At 41.2% G+C, this 21,116-nt stretch overlaps 1 protein-coding gene across 20 annotated transcripts in view; it reads right to left on the reverse strand.

Moving 5' to 3' along the window:
• Nucleotides 1–21,116, reverse strand: part of SVIL (supervillin) — a 270,513-nt gene that overhangs the window by 166,995 nt on the left and 82,402 nt on the right. For 18 of the 20 annotated variants that reach the window (XM_036351637.1, XM_036351645.1, XM_036351617.1 and 15 more), the window contains exon 3: nt 14,575–14,675. The gene's annotated coding sequence lies outside the window, so the exon portion shown is untranslated. Of the gene's footprint in view, nt 1–14,574; nt 14,712–21,116 lie in introns of all 20 variants that reach the window. The other 2 variants (XM_036351629.1, XM_036351622.1) reach the window with 1 other exon arrangement.

Here is a 21,116-nt window from a genome sequence, read left to right on the forward strand (position 1 = left end):
CTATAAATATTACAGAAAACCAGTCTTTGAACTCCAGAGTTCTAAAGACTTGCAGGTTTTATTCTTGAAAATAAAAAGATGAGATAAAAGTTGGGCCTTCTATGAGGTAGAATGAGCCTACTGAGAATGCTTCAGTGCCCTTATGCTCTCGGATTCCATAAAACCAGATCCAAATCCTGAACTGTCCCTGCTGAGGCCAAACCTACTCACACTGGACATTCCTGTTAGAACTATCCCTGTTAGATTAGCCCTGGGGCTGCCCTGGAATGCACTGATGAGAGGAAGCTTCTATTTCACTGGAGGATAGGTCAACAGCTCAAGAACACACTCCAGCTTCTCTCATCTGCCCTTTAAGTCCCTTCAGCCCACCCCTCCGCTAAGCCCTTGCCAGCCTTGTGTCTCTTTTTTCTTTAAATTGAATTCATTGGGGTGACATTGGTTAATAAAATTATATAGGTTTCAGGTGTACAATTCTAAAATACATCATCTGTACATTGTATTGTGTGATCACCACCACAGGTTAAGTCTCCTTCCATCACCATTCCCCCCTCCCCCTCTACTTCCTTCTACCTCCTCCCACTCCCTTTCCCTCTGGTAATCACCACACTGTTGTCTGTGTCTATGAGTTCTTTTACTTTTTGCTTAATCTTTTCACCTTTTTCACCCAGCTTCCAATATCCCTACCTTCTGACAGCTGTCAGTCTGTTCTCTATCTGAGTCTGTTTCTATTTTGCTTGTTACTTTATTTTATTCATTAGATTCCACATATAAGTGAAACCATATGGTACTTGTCTTTCTCTGTCTGGCTTATTTCACTTAGCATAATACTCTCCAGGTCCATTCATGTTGTCTCAAAGGTAAGATTTCCCTCTCTTTTACGGCCAAGTAGTATTCCATTGTGTAAATATACCACAGCCTTTTATCAGCACTAATCTTCCTCAACCAGTCTCCCCTCCCCCAGTCCCCTCTAGCTCCCTCACACCCAGAAACTGCTATCAGTTTTCCAATTTGATTCTACCTCCCTCACACCCAGAAACTGCTGCCCCCAACAACAGGCTCACAGGCTCCCTCAGTGGACTTGGCCTCTCCAAGGCAACTGATCCTTTCTGACCACTTCCAGCTTCATGGAACATGCTCTTTTGAAACATTTCTTTGCCTCTCCCATTGCCTTGCAGGCCCCCTCCCAACCTTCAGTTGGTTCCTGGTCCTTTCTTCCTTTTCTCTCCCTCAAATGTCTATTTCCCAGGACTCTGATCTTGGCAGGCACTCTTCCCACTCTACCTCTCCCAGAGTGAGTTCAGCCACACCTGAGAAAGAATTCAGGGTGGTGGTCATTCCCAGGGGTTCAGAATACCAGGTATCTCATAGGAACACGGGCCTCAAGAAAGACATAATGCTACACTCGCCCTCTCCCATCATGACATGTGCCTCTGTTTACCTGACTACAGCTTCACTTGGGCTCATCACTCCCATCCCAGCCATCACCAAGTCTTGCTGCCTAAAGCTCAGCCTTCCTCGCTACTTCCACTTTCTCATCATGCTCTCATTGCCTCTTGTCAGGACTCTTGCAAGAGCTTCCAACTGCCCCTCCCACATCCTCCCAAACACATCCTCTCCACTGCTTGCAGAATGCCTTCCACCTAGCCCAACCTGGTGCATCACTCCTAACCCAAACCCCGGCACTAGCTCCAGCAGTGGTTCCCCGAGAAGGCCTGGCAGCTGTGAGCAGCCAGTGACTTCTCAGTGATGGAAGCTGCTGGACAAACTTTTTGAATTAAATGTTCTTGGAGAATAAATGTAAGAATGTCCTGTACTAGTAAAAGAGTCACTTTCACCCTCTTGCATTTAGATATTCATCAGTAGGAGAAAAAAGAATCAAGTTACAAATAAATACTTGGGAAATGACACTTAACCCAGAGATTATCTCATATAGACCAAGATCTGTGGTGACTTACTTTACACATGTATTACTAATAGCTGAGACATTACAGAGTACTTTAATGCCATGTTTTATTACATGTGAACACACCCAGGAGGTGTGTGACACTTGGATAGCATCCAGCACACGTGGAAGGTGGAAAACAGAGCACCGAGAATGCCTGGCTAGTGGAGATTCCCAAATCCCTGTCTCTGTGATCTAGCCACTTTCTGCCTCTTAGCCACATATTCTACCACTCCTCCCCGCCACAGGTGACCATGAGAAACCTCAGTGACCATGTTTGCTGTGTCCAAGCTGTACTCTTTCCTTCTCACTTAGAAATCCCCTAAACATTCTTTAGACTCAGTTAACATTATTTCTCCTATAAGCCCTTCCCTGATATGGTCTCTGATTTCCAACCTCTATTCTGTTGGCATCCAGAAGCTAGGGACTCTATCTCATCTCCGTATCCACATAACCTAGCAATGTCTGCCACTCAATAAAGATCACACATGTTTATTTATAAAGACTGCAAACTAGAATCAAAATAGCTTACAGTTAGTTTTTTTTTTGTCTCATTTTAATTCAGCCACAAAATTCTTTTTTTTTCCAGGTTTGACTAATCAATACTTAACATCCCTCTGAAGTTCAAGGGTAACAAGTTGGTTCCTCAGTTTACAGGCAGAAAATAAAATAGATAAAGCAAGCTCGAGTGCTTTTGGACAACAGCCTCACTTTCCATCTTTCTGTCTGTAAAGCACCTATTTCTGAGGAAGGATGATGTCAGAACTTTGGCCAGAACTATCAGTGCAGGGAGAGCAAGACAACAAAGCTCTAACTGATCTGCCTTCTGAAAAGTTCCGCTTTCTAAATGGCAATGGACTTGAGCAATCATTAGAAGTATTTTTTTAAGCTGCTCATTTCCAGGGGATGAAAAGACTTGGCAACCAGGATCTGTACAAATTATGTCCTAATTTCTGCTATGACAGGACCAGACTTGGAATCATTTCAGGTGTGTGTTTTTTTTCCATAAACTTAGAATTGTGACATCTATAAGTAAAGACAGGGATGTGCCTTAGTCTCCTAACATTTACACTGACATACCACTGTGAGTCTAGGACTGTGACCTCTGTACCATGGACAAATAATTTTATTTTGGGGTAGATTTTTTTTTAAAAAAAAAGGAAAAAAGGGGTAATATTATTTTTGGTTAACGATATTTTTCGACCAACAAATATCCTTCTCCCAGATAATCTAAATCAACCAAGCAATGAGTCTGTCTCTCTGTTTCTCTCTCAAAGCTTATGAAGAACTTCACTAGCTTCAGATGACAATCTTTCAAGCTCCAAGGTCATGTGTAGGTCACTGGCTTGAACAACAGATGAGCAAGCCAACTCTTTTCTCCCAGGCTGCTGCCTGAAGAGCATGGGCGTGTAGCAACTCTCAGCATGAACAGAACTGCTGGCCTCACAGTCAAAATGAAATGTGAGTTTGCCAAGGGGGAGCCTGGACCATGTTTATGAGTACTGGCTCCAGGGATGCAGCCTTTCGCACAGCTGGACCAACATCACATTCCTGGGCACCAGGCTCAGAGTCTTGAGAGTAATTGGAGATGTACAAAGAATGACATGATCCATTTAGGCTACTATATATCTAAAAATATGGGATTTCTGTCAATTCGTCTCATAGCAGAGCCATAGAGGTTCTTAAGTGGAAACATGAGTTTAAAGTGGTACTGCTGGCAGTGTGGGGATCTCCTCCTCCACCGAACACTCTAGACAGTGGTTCTCAACCTTCCTAATGCCGCGACCCTTTAATACAGTTCTTCATGTTGTGGTGACCCCCAATTTCATTGTTACAAATTGAACATAATTAAAGCATAGTGATTAATCACAAAAACATTATGTAATTATATATGTGTTTTCCGATGGTCTTAGGCGACCCCTGTGAAAGGGTCGTTCGACCCCTAAAGGGGTCGCGACTCACAGGTTCAGAACCACTGCTCTAAAGGCTCTTTCTTTTCTATGTTGTTGTTGACACAAAACTTTGCACCGCAGTGGTTTCCTTTGCTGACCCAAACACCAAGAGGGAATGAACGATCCTTACTCCTGAATGAAAAAGAAAAAGAACCTATGTTTCTTTTTAAGGACTGCATGAAAAGGCAAACTTTTGGCCCATGTTACAAAGGAGTAACAGGAGGAATATCCAGACCTCAGAGATACACTGGAAACAAGGAGGACCTGGGCAGCTTCCTCTGCAACCGTGTTTCCCCAGCACCCACAAACCAGAAACTTCATGGGCCCTTGGTTGGTGGCACTGTACCTTCACTCTCCAGCTCAGTATGGTTCCTATTGTGAAGTTTATTCTCATTTTCCTCCAGAAACAGTTATAAGGGATTGCTGCACATTTGGGCCAACCCACAAAAGCCTGATAAACCTGTAATAAAGTGGAACCACACTACCAATAATTCCATAAAACTGAACCACTATATGTTACAGCTTAAAATGTACTTGTGGCTCCAATTGGAGATCCTAAAACACAGCTTCCTAGCAGCACAAATGGTGACTTCCTACCTTAAAGTTTAGGCAGTGACTCTTGTTTTGGAGAAGGGGTTACAACATTGAGAAGCACTGTCTGAGGACCAAAGTGTAGGAGAACGAGGTGGGGGGTGAAGTCAACTGTGAAGACAGCAGAGCGAGTGATGGGGGCTGAGTTCAGGAGAATGTGTAATTTCTGTGGTTGGTGGAAGATACTAAGAACTAACAAGCTTAAGAAAATAAAATAATGAGAAGATAAATCAACTAATGAAGTTTAGCTTTATGAAACATTTACTTAATTTTCTTATATTTCTCATTTTACTGCATCAGGTAATAACTTGGTTTCAGTCTAGAGACTAAAAGTCACGTATCTAGATTAAGACTCCTATAGTTCAACGCAGTTCTGAAAAACTGAGATTCTGTAATTCTGGGGCAAAGTGCTGCCATCTCATATTCACCAAAGTAGAGAGAACTAAGAGAAAGAAAAGAAAGGAGGGAATAAAGATAAGAAGGGGACAGAAAATAAAGACAAGAAGGAGATACAAGGAGAAAGTATGTTAACACAAGGCATTTCTGGAGTGAGAATTAGAGAGTAGAATAGTGAACAAAAATAAAAACTCTTGATCCCACCTCAGCTTCCCTCTAACACAGACCCAGTCTACAGCAGACAATCCATTCAAAGACCCTTAAGTTATCCCATGGACTTGCTATACCAGAGTGGGCTATTTATTAGCATGGATGAAGATCTCCCTTCAGGGCTATCTATGAAAAATATAAAATTAGTGGGGCAGTGTACATTATGTCAGAGGAAAGACAGGAGATAAATAAGCAAATATACCTTCAAATGACTATACTTACTGAGTTTTTCCTGCTACTCCTAACTCTTTCTGTGGCTTTCTTCAGCTCACATTCCTACCACAGTGCCACTGCTCCCTAATCTGAGTTCCATGAGGATAGCTTTTTTTTTCTTCTGTTTTATTGGTAGATGTCTGTTAAACTCCAGTGTCCAGAATAGTGCCCAGGACATAGGAAGTGCTCAATTAACATTTGTTGAAGAAATAGAATGAATAATACATATTTTACAGGGAGAGTGACAAAACATAGAGGTTTTTCAAAGGCTAATTTGCCCTCTCATTGCTTGCCCCACCCTGCAATCTATCATCACAGTCCCTGCTGGCTTCAGGGAGACCATTCCACAAGCCTGAATTATTTTACTTTCTTCCCAAGTATCTCTTCGGGGAAGATTTTCCTCATTAAGCAGTGCGTGATTTCAATGCAGGACTGCCTTGCAAGTCTCTCATGCATTCTGACCTAGGCATGGCATCACATATGCCAATCCACTGCACCCGGACCAAGTGCACGCAGAGCCCTGCCTGCAGCCTCTCAGGTAAGCTAACTGATGTGGTAGACCTGAAGACAGAGTCACAACAGGCCAGCCTGAAATGTGTTCTGGTGATGGCTGAGTGGGTAAGTCCAGTCCTTTCTTTCCAGAAACTCAACTCTGCTCTCTATACCAACAAGTATTAATTCAAATCCCTAGTGCACAGTCCAGGATATGAAAATTACAGTAATCTAATCTTGTAGAGGAAGAAGTATGAATCATCATTACATGGTCTGACACAGAGCAGAATGATGAATCCAAGGTTGCACTGAGGTTAGGGTCCACAGCAGCACCCACCACACCAACGCCAGAGAAGTTTGTGTCCCAGCGGAGCGGAAGCAAGGAACAACAATGACACATTCTCAGGGCCACACTTTAAAGCTGTTTATTCTGAGGGAAATTCTGTGATTGAGGGGGCAGAGGAGGGGGACTTGGGGGCTAAAAATGTTGCCTCTTCTATCTTCTGACTGGTAGAAATGGCTTCAGTTTTGAAGCTTGCTTACAACTGTGTAATCATAACATCAGAGAAAATGTCCAGAAACCCCAATTTTCTCCAGGGGAAAACAACAGAATATGCACAGGACAGCAAGACAATGAAAAACAAATTCAGTCAGAATGTTCTCTTAACCACATCACAGAAACATCCAGTTCTGGCCTTTTCTGCAACTTTCAAAAGGACCACCGAAACTCCCCATCAAGAAACCACAGCTCCAGTGCACTTGGGAAGTTGGTCAGGGTGCCCACAGCCCTGAACCATCGCTTGCCTTTCCCCCTAACTTTTTCTTTTGCACAGCTGTGTTCAATTTTCTGTCCTTGGGGTTTTTAAAGGAACATTTATTCTAGGGCCAGGATTCTCAAGTTTTATGGTTATACAACTCCCTCTCCCAGAGCCAAAGAATGTTTGAAAAGCCTAAACCCAGCAAAGAGAATTAGTAAAAGTATCCAAATGAAAGTGAAATAAAAAGTTAAGATTTGTTCCAATTTATATTCAACCTTAGCTAAATTGTACTGTTTGTCTGACAAGATGTCCGGTTACTCATTTTTCATGCAAATACAAGTGTGTGTGTGTGTGTGTGTGTGTGTGTGTGTGTGTGTGTGAGAGAGAGGAGAGAGAGAGAGAGAGAGAGAGAGAGAGAGAGAGAGAAAACAGGTACAGAATAGAGAAGTCTAAAGGTGTACTTATATTCTTCCATGTTTCCGTTTCCTGTTAAATGGGAAATTTTATTATAAATACAGTCTAAATCTTACATGGGATTTAATAAAAGATCACAATGAAAGAGATTCCTTCAGGAGTTTTATGTGCTTGTTTTCCCTATTTAGAGAGCTGGATAGTAGTAGGATTTTTGGTAGCAGGAAAGCAGTTTAAAAAATATAACTACAGCCCGGCCCGCGTGGCTCCAGTTGGGACGTGAAGAAAGCAGCTGATCAATGATTCTATCTCATTATTGATGTTTCTATCTCTCCCCCCACCCTCTCTGAAATCAATAAAAAATATTTTTTAAAAACTACATTTAACTTAAAAAGTCAAATTATTGGCATTTTTAATTGGAATGCTCTACTAAGTACATTATCAACATCTCCAAATCATCACTACACATATACCAAAAAGAGAGCATGAGGCCCCACCAGCCCCTGAAATGCTAGCCATGTTCCTAAGTGCAGCTCAAACCAGCAGTCCCTTACCTGTCCTTGCTGTTCTTTTTTCTTCAGGTCACCCAGACTCCCACGTCTCATAGCAGTTTGCCCAAAGACTCTGCCTGCACAGGCTCACAAATATCACTTTCATGTTTATGCCAAACGCTAGCCGACTGCTTCCTACAACTCATCTAATCTGACAGACAAAGCAAAGTGCAGGCTCTGGACCTGAGGTCTGTGACACAGCACACCACCCACAGGAGAGGCCTGGCTGCATCCCAAAACAAACAAGACGTTTTCTGAGAAAGACAGCAAATTGCACAATCCACCCTGAGCAGAAAAAACTCAATGCATCCTCCTCCACAAAATGATCTAAATGTTGTCAGTAGCACCTGCCTAATGCAGTCCAAGTCTCTGAAATACTCAGGAGACTAAAACCAGCCTGGTCTGGTCCTGGTTATGATGGGCCTGCAGAGGTTTCTCTCAGAAAGCAGTCAGTTGTGAGGAGAGCAGACCAAACCCATTCTCTCTACAACCACTTTCTCTCGTTCTTTTAAAATCATATTAAACCACAAAATATTTTCTTTTAAAAAATGAAATGAAATCAATGTATGAAAAGCACCCTTTGGCATGACTCTGGAGGCAAAATAACAGGGTGAATGAGGGTCAAAGATTCCTCCCAGATAACCACTCATTCTCCCGTGATTGGAAGACGCCAGAAGTTAGTAAAATCTCTAAACCTAAGGCAAAGGATGCCTGAAAAAAACACACAGAATTTTAAAGTCAGAGAATTTTTTTAAGTTGGTGATTTCCTATTTCCTTGTGGATGACAGTCTAGCTTCTACCCAAACAGGACACTACAAATATTGGCTTATCATTATAATAAATTTAACACCATATGGTTCTGTGCTCTAGAACAAATTAAGATGCTTCTTTCAGAGGAAGAAAGTAATACTGAAAAATTATTCCCTCAAAATCCCCAAATATATGTCCCCTCCATATAAAACAAAACATAACCAAACAACCACCATATAATTTTTTTTAGCCACACACACAAGAAAAATCTTTATAAAGAACATTTATTTAACCAGGGCTTGAAAACAATGATGTTTTCTAATTTTGTGCCAAGCCAGTTAGAAAACAGTGGATTTTTAAATACTGCTTTATGATAGGCTGCTTATATGCCATATCAGAGCAGAGATTTGAGCTAGAACACTAAGATATAACTTTAAAATATGAATCACCAAACTGAGTCATGTGCATGAATGCACTCATGTACTCATGTACACACACACACACACACACACACACACACACACACACACGCTGCTTGGACTTATACAAAATGAGCAGTCAATAGACAGGTGCTCCAAACATGATTTTTGCCCAAAACATCAAGTGGGATTTTTAGCCTAAGTAGCAGTCCATTTTCTCAAGAGAAAGTAAAGATTGGGTTGTTTCTTGAAGGGATATGTATCTTTAAAAGCTGTTTCCACACAATCTAAATTAGTAAAGAAGGATAGGAAAGAATGTGCTAATGCCAATGTAAGAGGCATGGTGAGTGGACTTCTGAGGTTTGTGGAATGTGTATACTCTAACTTTTGTATTCTTGCCTTTTTAAAAAGTTACCACTTTCCCCTCCACCTACTTCAGGACCTGCTAGAATCTGGATGAAGCAGTGATGCATGTACAGCCAGGACTCTACTTTATAAAGACTACACCTGAAAGCATAGAATGCCTTTTCCCTTTATTCTCATTTCAAATAAAAATTTTCAAACAATTTGACCTAAACTTCAAAAAGCACATTAATAAAATCCTGCTTTCAGCTTTTTCCCAATCATGATAACAAAAGAAAATAAAAATCATTAGAGAACAAAGAAAAGGATAACCTTCCTCTCTGGACCCAGCCCAAGCACTGCCCTCCTGCCCCACCTACCTACATACAGGTCTGCTGCTCCCTAGATGCAGGCTCCACCCCTAAGAGCTGGCTCCAAGGAAGAGAAGGCCTTCAAACCCCACCAACTCTTGGGTATTTCAACAGAGCAGAAAAGGATTCTAGAGCAATTTTCACCTGTTGGACTTCAGCCTAACTCTCTCCACTTGAGCACTTATATTCCCCCTTCAACCCACTCTGACCTGAAGTCTCCACTCCTGAACTACTACTCTTATCAAAGTCATGAACAACAGCTACCCTAGCAGTTCCAAAGGACACTTCTGTCCTCTTACTGACCTCTTAGTCACACCAGCTCTATGGACACCTCCCTCCTTCTCAAGTCTGGGTTCAGTGACACAGCATTCTCCTACTTTCTTCCTTTCTCCCTGGCTGGTGCTCCTTCTGTTTTCTTTGTGGTTCTCCTCTTGCCAACTCATCCTTAGCCTTGTTCATTCTCATTCCCTCTTCCTCTCTCTTTCTCTCTCTCCCCATTTTCATCCCTGCATATGGATTTACCTGTCATCTAAATTTTATCTCCATCCAGGAATTGTTTCTATGAGTTACAGGTGCACGCTCAACTGTCTACTTAAAATCTCTAATTGGATATTTAACAAGGACTCAAACTTAGTATGACCACAATAGAACTCTGGATTCTCAAAGCTGGCCCTCCCCATTTAAAAACCAAAACCCTCAAAAAACAAAAACAACTCCCAGTCTTTCCTCTCCTTTTCAGAAGTTGTCATGGACAAGATTTAGGGGTCATTTTTAATTCCTCCCTAGTCCTTGCTCCCATATCTCATCTATCACCAACTGCTGGCAGTTACACCTGCAAAGCATATCCTGTTTTATGTATACAACAGCTTTATTGATACAAAATTCATACACTAGACAATTTGCCAATTTAAAGTATACAATTCAATGGTTTTAATATATTCATAGAGTTGTATAATCATTAACAAAGCGATTTTAGACGTTTTTGTCACCCCAAAAGAAATCATGTACCCTTTAGCACTCACTCTCAATTTCCACCTAGGCACACTCCAGTTCAGTTTTAGGCAACCATTAATCTACTTTCTATTTCTATGGCCAATTTGCCTGTTCTGGAAATTTTATATAAATGGAATCATGTAATAGGTGGTCTTTTGTGTCTGGCTTCTTTCATTTAGCATTATTTTCAAGATTCATCAATGTTGTAGCATGCATCAATTCTCCATTTCTTTTTATAGCCAAATAATATCCTATCATATGGACATACAACATTTTCTTAGTCCATTCATCAACTTGATGGTCATTTGGATTGTTTGCATTCTTTGATAATTAAAATAATACATCTACAAACATCTGCATTTTCGTATAGACATACGTTTTCTTCCTCTTGGGTATATATCTAGGAGTGGATATGCCACATCATACAGTACCTCTATATTTTCCTGTCTGAGGAACTGCCAGACCATTTTCCAAAGCAGCTTCTCTGGAAAGACTTTGCCTTTCTACTACTAGTGTATGAGTTTCAGTTTCTCCATATCCTCACCAACACTTGTTACTGTCTTTCTTTCATAATGGAATGAAATAGTATTGTGATTCTGATTTGTATTTCCCTGGTGACTAGTTATTGAGAATCTTCTCATGTAGTTATTGGTCATTTGCATATCTTCTTTGACGAAATGTCTATTCAGATCTTTGCCTATTTTTTTAAATTTATTTCTTTATTTAAATACTAAAGGCCCGATGCAAGAAATTCATGCAAGAGTAGGCCTTCCTTCTCCCAGCCGCCGGTACCTGCTTTCCTCCGGCACTCGGGACCCGGGCTTCCCTTGCAGCCCCAGCTTCATCCAGAAGGACATCTGGTCTAATTAGCATATAATGCTTTTATTATTATACATATTTTTATTCATTTCAGAGAGGAAGGGAGAGAGAGAGAGAGAGAGAGAGAGAGAGAGAGAGAGAGAGAGAGAGAGAAAAAGAGAAAAATCAATGATGAGAGAGAATCATTGATCGGCTGCCTCCTGCACACCCCACATGGGAATCCTGTGGGGATCGAGCCTGCAACCCGGGCATGTGTCCTGACCTGGAATCAAACCATGACCTCCTGGTTCAGAGGTCAACGCTCAACCACTGAGCCACACAGGCTGGGCAATCTTTGCCTATTTTTAAACTGTAAGAATACAGCTGAGTTGTAAGAGTTATTTATATATTCTAGATACAAGTTTCTTATCAGATTATATGATTTGCAGATATTTTCCCCTACTCTGTGCATTGTCTTTCCATTCTCTTGATAACGACTTTGATACACAAAAGTTTTTATTTTGTTGAAGTCCAACTTATCTATGTTTTTTGTCACTTGTGCTTTTGGTGTTATAACTAAAAATCATTGCCTAAGCAAAAGTTATGAAGATTAACACCCATTTGTTTTCCAAAAGTTTTATGGTTTTAGCTCTCACATTTAGGCCTTTGATATATTTTGGATACAGTGTGAGATACAGGTCTAATTCATTCTTTTCCATGTGGATATCCACTTGTCCCAGAACCATTTGTTGAAGAGACTATCTTTTTCCCATTGAACTCTCTTGGAACATTTTTTTAAAATCAATTATCATAAATGTAGAATTTTATTTCTGGTCTATTAACTCTATTCCAAACATCTATATGCCTATCCTTATGCCAGTACCACACTGTCTTGATTACTGTGGCTTTGTGTTAAATTTTGAAATTGGGAAGTGTGAGTCTTCCAATTTTGCTATGCTTCAAGATTGTCTGGGTTATTGTGGGTCCCTTAAATTTCTATATAAATTTTAGAATGAGCTTTTTCAATTTCTGCAAAGAACCCAACTGAGATTTTTATAGAGATTGTATTGAATGTATAGATCAATTTAGGAAATATTTCCATTTGAACAATATTAAGCCTTTTGGTCCATAAACATGGAATGTTTTTTTTCCATTTATTTAGACTTTCCTAAATTTCTTTCAATTATGTTTTATAATTTTAAGAATATGTTTTATACTTTTTAAGTTACATTTATTTCTAAGCACTTTATTATTTTTCATATTATTGTAAAAGAAATTATTTTCTTAATCATTTCAGAGGTTCATTATAAGTGGTCAGCACAACAATTAAAATTTGTATCCTGCAACCTATCTTTACTTGTTTATCAGTTCTAATAGTTTAGTGGATTTTCCATATACAAGATCATGTTATCTGCAAATATAGTTTTATAGAAAAGTAAACTGGTCTCCCAATCTAGAAATCTTTTATTCCATATTTGTTCCTAATTATCCTGGCTAGAACTCAGTAGTACCATACTGAATAGTAGTGATGACACTGGTCATCTGTCTTGTTCCTGATCTTCTGAGGAAAGCTTTCAGTCCTTCACAATGAAGTATGATGCTAGCTATGGGTTTTTCACAGGTACCCTTTCTCAGGTTAAAAATGTCCCCTTCATTCCTCTTTGTTGCTGTTGTTTAGTGGGTTTCTTTTCTTTTTTTATCATGAAGAAGTATTGGATTTTGTCAAATGCTTTCTCTACATAAAACATAGACCCTTGTACTTGCTTTTCCCTGTAAATGCTCTCTCTATACTATTGCCATAGCTCATATTTCTCATATTTACAGGTATCTAAATCTGGACAGTCCTGGACTATCGTATTCAAAAGTTCCCATCCACCATTATCTCTTACCCAGTCAGTCTATCATATAATCTTCAGAACATTCAGCCATTATTATTGTAAGCACAAATTTTGATAACACTTGTATAAGGTTTAGTAATTGCCAATACATATTTATCATTTTAACCCTCACAACAACCTTACTAGGTAGGTGGTATTATCACCAATTTATGGGTGTGGAAATTAGTCTTGTTCAAGGTCATGCAGTTTATAAGTGGCAGACTCAGGATTAAAATCCAGGCTCCCTAGCTCCCCAGACCATTCCCTTAAATATATTATCATGCCTACCAATAATTGTTCTTACTTACTTCTTTTTTTTTATAGACATATACTTATTTTTTAAAATATATTTTATTGATTTTTTACAGAGAGGAAGGGAGAGAGATAGTTAGAAACATCGATGAAAGAGAGACATCGATCAGCTGCCTCCTGCACACTCCCTACTGGGGATGTGCCCGCAACCCAGGTACATGCCCTTGACCGGAATCGAACCCGGGACCCCTCAGTCCTCAGGCCGACACTCTATCCACTGAGCCAAACCGGTTATGGCCTTACTTACTTCTTACCTTACTATCTATACACAAACATTGCCAATCTTATTTATTGTCCTATTTTTAGAATCTAACACCATACCTGGCTGGTGTTCAATAATCCTATATAATAAAAGCATAGTATGCAAATTGTCCCCTCAACTGGGAACTCTTCTGGGAATTCAACCAGGGGGTAGGGCTGGTGGGGGGGGGGGGGCAGGGGAGGAATTGAGGGAGGCAGCAGGTGGCTGGGGGAAGGAAAGGAGGCCCCAGCTGGCAGCCGGCAGCCACTAGGGACCCTACTAGTGCACGAATTTTGTGCAATGGGCCTCTAGTTTGTTTAATGAATAAATGGAACACTGGTCTCAAGATGACCCATGAGAAAAGAGTTCCACAGGACTCTGGTAAGCACTGACAACTACACACACCCATGGAGTTTCATAAGGCTCACTTGTTTTTGCGATCCTTCAGTAAGGAAGATTGTTTAGCTTTACCCCATGTTTTCCAAACTCATTTGAGCACAGACCTATCATCCTACCCCTGTCCTCACTGCACCAATAATCTAGGGAACACTCTTTGAGAAATACTGCACCAGAGAGGCAATTCAGATAGAAGAGTTGATGGAAGGAAGCTTCTGCTTCCCTTTTAGTGGCTGGATCTGCTCTCATTTGTTTAATGAACAAATGGAACACTGGTCTCAAGATGATCCTTAAGAAAAGAGTTCCATAGGACTCTGGTAAACACTGGTGACTACACACACCCATGGAGTCCATGAAAGTTCTCCCATAGCCACAGCTCAGTTCAAAAAGAAAATCCCAATCACAGAAGTGGCTTTAATTTTCTCAGAGCTCTATTTTGCTGAATCTGATTCAAACAAATTCACCCTTCATAATGTATTTTTAACTATTCTCAGAATGCAGGCAAAAACCAATGGTGTGTTAACCACAAAACTGTTTTATTTCTTTCCTAAATACTTACCGCAATGCCAATATTTAAATCATGGCTTTAAGTGTAGGACAACTTCGAAATCTTCCTATCTCAGCTCTCTGAGTCTTCAAGGTTATGTACTCAAACTCTCTCTGAAAAGGAAGAAAGACAAATTTCCACTTTGAAATCTGAAAAAGAAAATAGCAAATAATATAAGACAACCACATGTATGAACAAAGCAGGATATACTCCTGTGATTAAATTTCTGCTTCTAAAGAGCTTTCTCCCTTTCAATTATTTATTTTCATCAGCAACTACAAATTATAGGCAGTGGCTACCATATCTTTTTAAACCTCATAAAAATAATTTGAACACAAGCAAGGCTACAGCTAAGATCCTGGACCTCAGAAGAAAGCCCCTGGGTTTATTAGTTGGTTAGCTGGTTAAGAGGTTAGGGTTGGCTTTGGGAAATATTTGATTTTATGCTACTGAGGCGCTTCTTCCTATCTCCTCCCCATATTTATTCAGAACTTGCTTGTAGTGCCTTTTGAAAAAGTCATCTTAGGAAAGAGTTTGCTCAAGCACAGAAGACCCTAAACTGGACAGCAGCCAGTGACACACCAACACTGTAAAGGACCAGAAGTGGGATCAGTTCTCAGTTTTTAGCAGCATATGGGAGGCATGGTGTCAGAGCCTATCTTATCTTGTATTGCAAGAATGAGGTTCATCTCTAGGCTGAGGCAGCTTATAAGGAAAATAGCCTGTGGTGTTGACGAAGAAGAGAGGAGCTGACCCATGTGAAGTTCCCACAAAGCAATCCCCCGCCCCACCCCACATTATTGACATCACTGCTTGGTGACATTCAGACAGCCATGAACTCATGACTAGAAACCATGCAGGTGGTTGTGATAAACGTAGACCAACTATTGGGTTTAAGTAGGTTAATTTTTGTGACAAAAATAAAATCATTTTCCCTCCTTCCCCATAAATCTATTTATTACTAAAAAGCTTTGCAGCCTTGTAAACTGGGCTAGACCAATTTAAGCCTCTATTTCCTCTAGGACTCCTCCTCAGGATGCTAAGCTGGGGAAGAATTTGCCTGCTTTGAAAAAGGAAAACCTCTTTCTGTATTGGCCACAAAAGAAAGAAAAGATGAAAGTATTCAAAAGGAGAAAATGCTGAGGAACCAAAAGAAGCCAAGTAGCAAGGGCAGGGAGGAATCCACACCACGCCCTCTTCTGAGAAAGCTCCCAGCTCAGCCTAGGCTCTGGCACATTGGTGGGTCATCTGTGGGTCACAGGCCTTGGCCCCTCCCTTAATCACCCTGGAGACCAGGCTTCTCTAACTTGAGAACAATCGCCTTGGGGCTCTACATCTGTCAGTCTGAAAGAAGAAAATCTAGTGGAGATCAAGAGCTCCAGGACCCAGAAGAAGTTTGAAAGGCCTGTACCTGAATCTTTAGTTCCAGGAATCTGGTCTTCCCAAAGACAATGGGAAAACCTGTCTCTATATAATAAAACTTCAGAATAAAGACACTTTCAGAAAACAAAACAATAAATCAGTTTTAATATACTCAAGATACCTTGGGAAAAGAAAAGAGCAAGACCACAATCAGGAAAGGATCAAATTAAGTGGCAGGTTGAAGTTTATTAAAGTTAGTTAAACCTGTAAAAAAGCAGAAAAAAACTCCAAGGAAAACAGGGCTTTGGGAAAGAAAAACCAGTATGGCTGGTGCAGAGGCAGAGGAGCTCCACTCAAGGTCAGACCTTTAAGACCTTGTATCTCTCCAGGCCTCTCTCCACCTTTCTAAAGCTATTTCTTCAGGGTAAACAATAAACTTTATGCTTGACTTTCAGAAGATGAACTATCCCTATGCAAAAACTCGGACACACTTTGTGACTAATTGTAGACCAACTGCATCTGGAGGGAAGACATGACAAAGAAAGACATACTTTTATACCTTCAAAAGACTTAGGTTTGACAGGAGATGCCCATGAAGGTGCCCACAGCGAAGGGCTTTTTCCAGTGTTTTACTCACATATTACTTAACTATTACAGGGCCAGGTGGCCCCAGGTCCAGAGCATTGGAAAGGTCTTGTCCCCGCTCCACCAGATGTCCAAAGGTCTCCTTATAGACCCTAGGTACGAGACCTAACTCTTACTGGGGCTGCCTTCTCCCTTCTTTCCCTAGATGCCTAGAGTAAGGAAAGGAAGTCCTTCAAGATATCTTTCCAGAGCCATGAGCACTAACTCCCTGAGTCATGGCCATTTCCTCCCTAATCTCATATGAATCTCAAGACACATTTCAGGATTCAGCACAAGTATCTCCAGTTTCCATGTGGCTTTCCCTGACTGTCCAACTTCTTCCTCAAAGACCTTCTTCTCTCCTGAATCCATGCCAAATATCTATAACTAGGGGCCCAGTGCACCTTGAAAGGAACTGTGGGCTGTGAGGCTGCAGTGGGCACAGGGGCGGGTCTCAGCCCATTCTCCGCACCTCCGCCCAGCCCGTCCTGCCACAGGTGGCCCCTGTTCCCTGTCTGCCAGCAGCCCCACTCCCACAGTGCTGCTGCTCCCACATGCTGACAGCGCTGGACCTGCTCACACCCACTGACGGTGCAGAGCGATTGGGGCCGGTGCCAGCAGCGGGTGTGAGCGGGGCTGGTGCTGTCAGCGGGTGTGAGTGGCGGCTGCTGCCCCAATTGCCCCTCAGGAGCAGGGGGAGGTGGAGAAGCCCTCAGGGGCGATCAGGGCTGGTGGCCGCCGCCCATACCCGCTGATGGTGCAGAGTGATTGGGACTGGTGCCAGGCACCGGCAGCAGGTGCAAGCGGCGCTCCAGTGCTGGCTGTGGGTGCGAGCGGGACTAGCACCGGCAGCAGGTGCAAGCACCAGGAGAGACCATGGCGTATGGGAGCAAAGAATTTTAAGTAACCACCAGAGGCTTGCCCCAATGACAGCGACTGGCGCCTCACCTTGGTCTGGCATCCCCGCTCACCTGCTCCACCATTCCACTGTGTTCTGTGCTCTGCTGCCTGCTACTGATGCCCACCATGTTCCACGCGTGCCCCCTGGTGGTCAGCGTACGTCATAGCGACTGGTTGTTTGGTTGTTCCACGGTTCGGTCTATTTTCATATTAGCCTTTTATTATATAGCATAATATAAGCGTAATATGCTAATTAGCCTGGATGCCAGGGCTGCAGCTGCGGGATCAAGGGATCCAGGCAGCCGCGGCTGCGAGGGAGGGATCAAGGCAGCCACCGTGGCTGCGAAGGCCTACTCTTGCATGATTTTCGTGCATCGGGCCTCTAGTCTGATTATAATGACCATATAGTTAAGGAAAGGAAGTCCAGAGTTGGACTAGCCATAGCAATAAATAAATAAGTAAATCAATCAATCGTGATTATTTGAACATTTGTTTTTAAAAAAAGAACACACAATAAAATACCTTAAAGTCAACAAAACCACATACCTATTAGAAGATATCTATTGACTGGAAACACACAATAGCCTAAAGATGTCACCATACTTCTGTACCAGTGTTGGGACAGCCCCATTCCATCACCCTCAGACATGTACTTACTGTATTGGTGGCCAGGTGTCAGCCACTCTGCTAGCATTCATTATTGGGCCACACAACTTGATGAGAAAACTATTAGTAAGTGACTAGACTGTCATGTATAGGAGCCAAGATTAGAGGCAAATGAACAATGACAACAGTGGGAAGATGCTGTAGGAGACAGGGCACCAGGACACCAAAGGGGAGGGACCCAATTCAAAGACCACTGGGCCTACTACAGCACCTTGAGAAAGAGGAAAGGACAGCTCTCAATGACACACTAAACTGCCTAGGCTTCATTTTAAGATTTGGGGGGAGGTTGCAAAAAGCCTGAAATAAAACAAATAGTAGAACATTTTAAGAGTATTAATACCCATTTTATTTATCAAGAAATTTATAGGAGATTTTTGTGACCTAGAACTATTATTATTGTAATAATTTTACACATTAGGATAATATCCACAGAACAGTGAATATTTTCCTAAATACTCGACTTTTTACTAAATAAATGTTGATAGTCTTCACTAAATGTATATTAATGTGCATTTCAATGTACATTTTGACTGTAAAAACTTTTTTTACTCTACTTGTCTTAAAAGTTATCTGTATTTCATATGTATTTTTTTCTCTAAAACAAGACTGGGTTTTTATAGACAGGATTCTTATCTTGTATTGTATGTTGTTATTATTTCATAGGCATGAATCCAGTGCTCAACAAATAGATGGTGACAGGGGTGTCAGTGGGAACAGGGGTAACTCATTGCCTTCCCCCCTACCACCACCATGAGGGCTTCTGGCCATCAGCATACCATACTAGCTGCAGGAGCATGTTCACTATCAAAATAGCAACTGACGTGGGGGCACAAGAAGGAGAGAGAGTTAAAATAAGCACCACGAGCCCTAGCTGGTTTGGCTCAGTGGATAGAGCATCTGCCTGCAGACTGAAAGGTCCTGGATTTGATTCTGGTCAAGGGCACATGCCCAAGTTGTGGGCTTGATCCCCAGTAGGGGGCATGCAGGAGGCAGCTAATCAATGATTCTCTCTCATCATTGATGTTTCTATCTTTCCCTCTCCCTTCCTCTCTGACATAAAAAATATGTATTTAAAAAATATAAAATAAAATAAGCACCACGATGTTCCCTGGTGAGATCCAGACACACCACCACCCCTTTATGCTGCTATTGGGTGAGCTTCCTACATATCACATTACAGCACAGGTTCTTGTACATTTTCGAATATGCTCCGGCAAAACCCTGGGAGGTCTTATGCTTCAAAATTCAAATGAGGTGAGTATTACCCAAAATCACAGGTAGAAAGTTAAATTAATGGGCAGAATTCTTGATTTTAAGTTCTCTCATTTTTTTCTCAAAATTGTGGTGCCTCCTACTACTTGCCTAATAGCAACCACAAAATGAATAAACAAGTAGCAAGCAAACACTGAAGAAAAATTCAGCTTGCTGTCTGATAGATCTATGTGCTTGTGAATATGATTTTATATTATTTACTAGTTGCCCGGTGCATTGATTAGTGCACAGTGAAAGGAAATTAATTAGAAGAAATATTCGTGCGGTAATTACGTTACTGCATGATCAACAATGACAGATCAAAACACACGCGTGCAACTGGTGCCAGGGAGAGCTTTATATGTATCGTGCATGTGCAAGTCAACCTTTATTTTTAAATTGCCAATGCACATCATATGTACCGGTCGGTTAGTCAGTTGGACAGTCAGACTAATGGACAGTCAGTCACTTAGCCTTTTATATATATAGATAGCATACAATATAGTGTTATGGACTAAACATTTGTGTCCCCAAAAATTTATCTGATGAAACCTTAACTCCCAGTGTAATGACATTAAGAGGCAGGGGCCTTTTTGAGGTGATTAAGGCATGAGGTAGAGCCCTCATGATGAGATAGGTGACCTCATAAGAAGCATGTAATTGCATAGCAAGAGGGCGGCTAGCTGTAAACCATGAAGTGGGCCCTCACTAGTAACTGAATCTGCCAGCACCATGATCTTGGGGTTCCCCATTTCTAGTACTGTAAGAAATGAATAGATGTTTTTTAAGCCACCAGTCTGTGATATTTTGTTATAGCAGCTCAAACTAACTAAGACATACTGAAAAAACCAACTTTATACTTAGTAATTAAGTATAGACAGGTAGGTAGGTAGGTAGGTAGGTAGGTAGGTAGGTAGGTAGATAGACAGACAGAGAGAGAGATAGATAGATAGATAGATAGATAGATAGATAGATAGATAGATAGATAGATAGATATGTCTGTACATATACACACACACACACAGTCAACCCTTCTTATCTTTGGGGGATATGTTCCAAGACCCCCAGTGGATGCCTGTTTTTCCCGGTACATAGATAACTATGATAAAGTTTAAACTATTTTATACTTTGGGGCCACTTTATTAAGTAAAATAAGAGTTACTTGAACAGAAGCACTGTGATTCCAGGACAGTCAATCTGACAACCAAGATGGCTGCTGGCTAAGGGGCAGGGTGCATACACAGCATGGAGATGCTGGGAAACAGTGTGATTCATGTCCTGGGTGGGACCAAGCAGGATGGCATGAGATTTAATCACTCTATTAAGAATAGTGGCACACAATTTAAAACTTCTGAACTGTTGATTTCTGGAATTTTCCATTTAATATTTTCAGAATGCAGTTGACCACAGGTAACTGACACCACAGAAAGCAAAACTGTGGGTAAGAGGGGACTGTACATACACATATGATACATACATTATATATATAGATACATACATATAATATGCACACATACATATATTAGTATATATAATACCAAAATACATAATGTCCTAAGCTGTAAGACAGAAAAAAACAGAATGCAACATCTGGACATTTCACAGTGTGCCTCAAGGAGCACCATGACTCTCTCCAATTCTCCTTAAACTTCAACAGTTCTGAAATCCATGAAGTTCAGTGCTTGATGAAGATAAATATTTTCTATTGCTCTTTACTGGGTGCACATGTGCATGTTTTCCCAAAAAGAAGA

Source organism: Myotis myotis, unplaced genomic scaffold, assembly GCF_014108235.1.
Source record: "Myotis myotis isolate mMyoMyo1 unplaced genomic scaffold, mMyoMyo1.p scaffold_m19_p_1, whole genome shotgun sequence".
NCBI classification, from domain to species: domain Eukaryota; kingdom Metazoa; phylum Chordata; class Mammalia; order Chiroptera; family Vespertilionidae; genus Myotis; species Myotis myotis.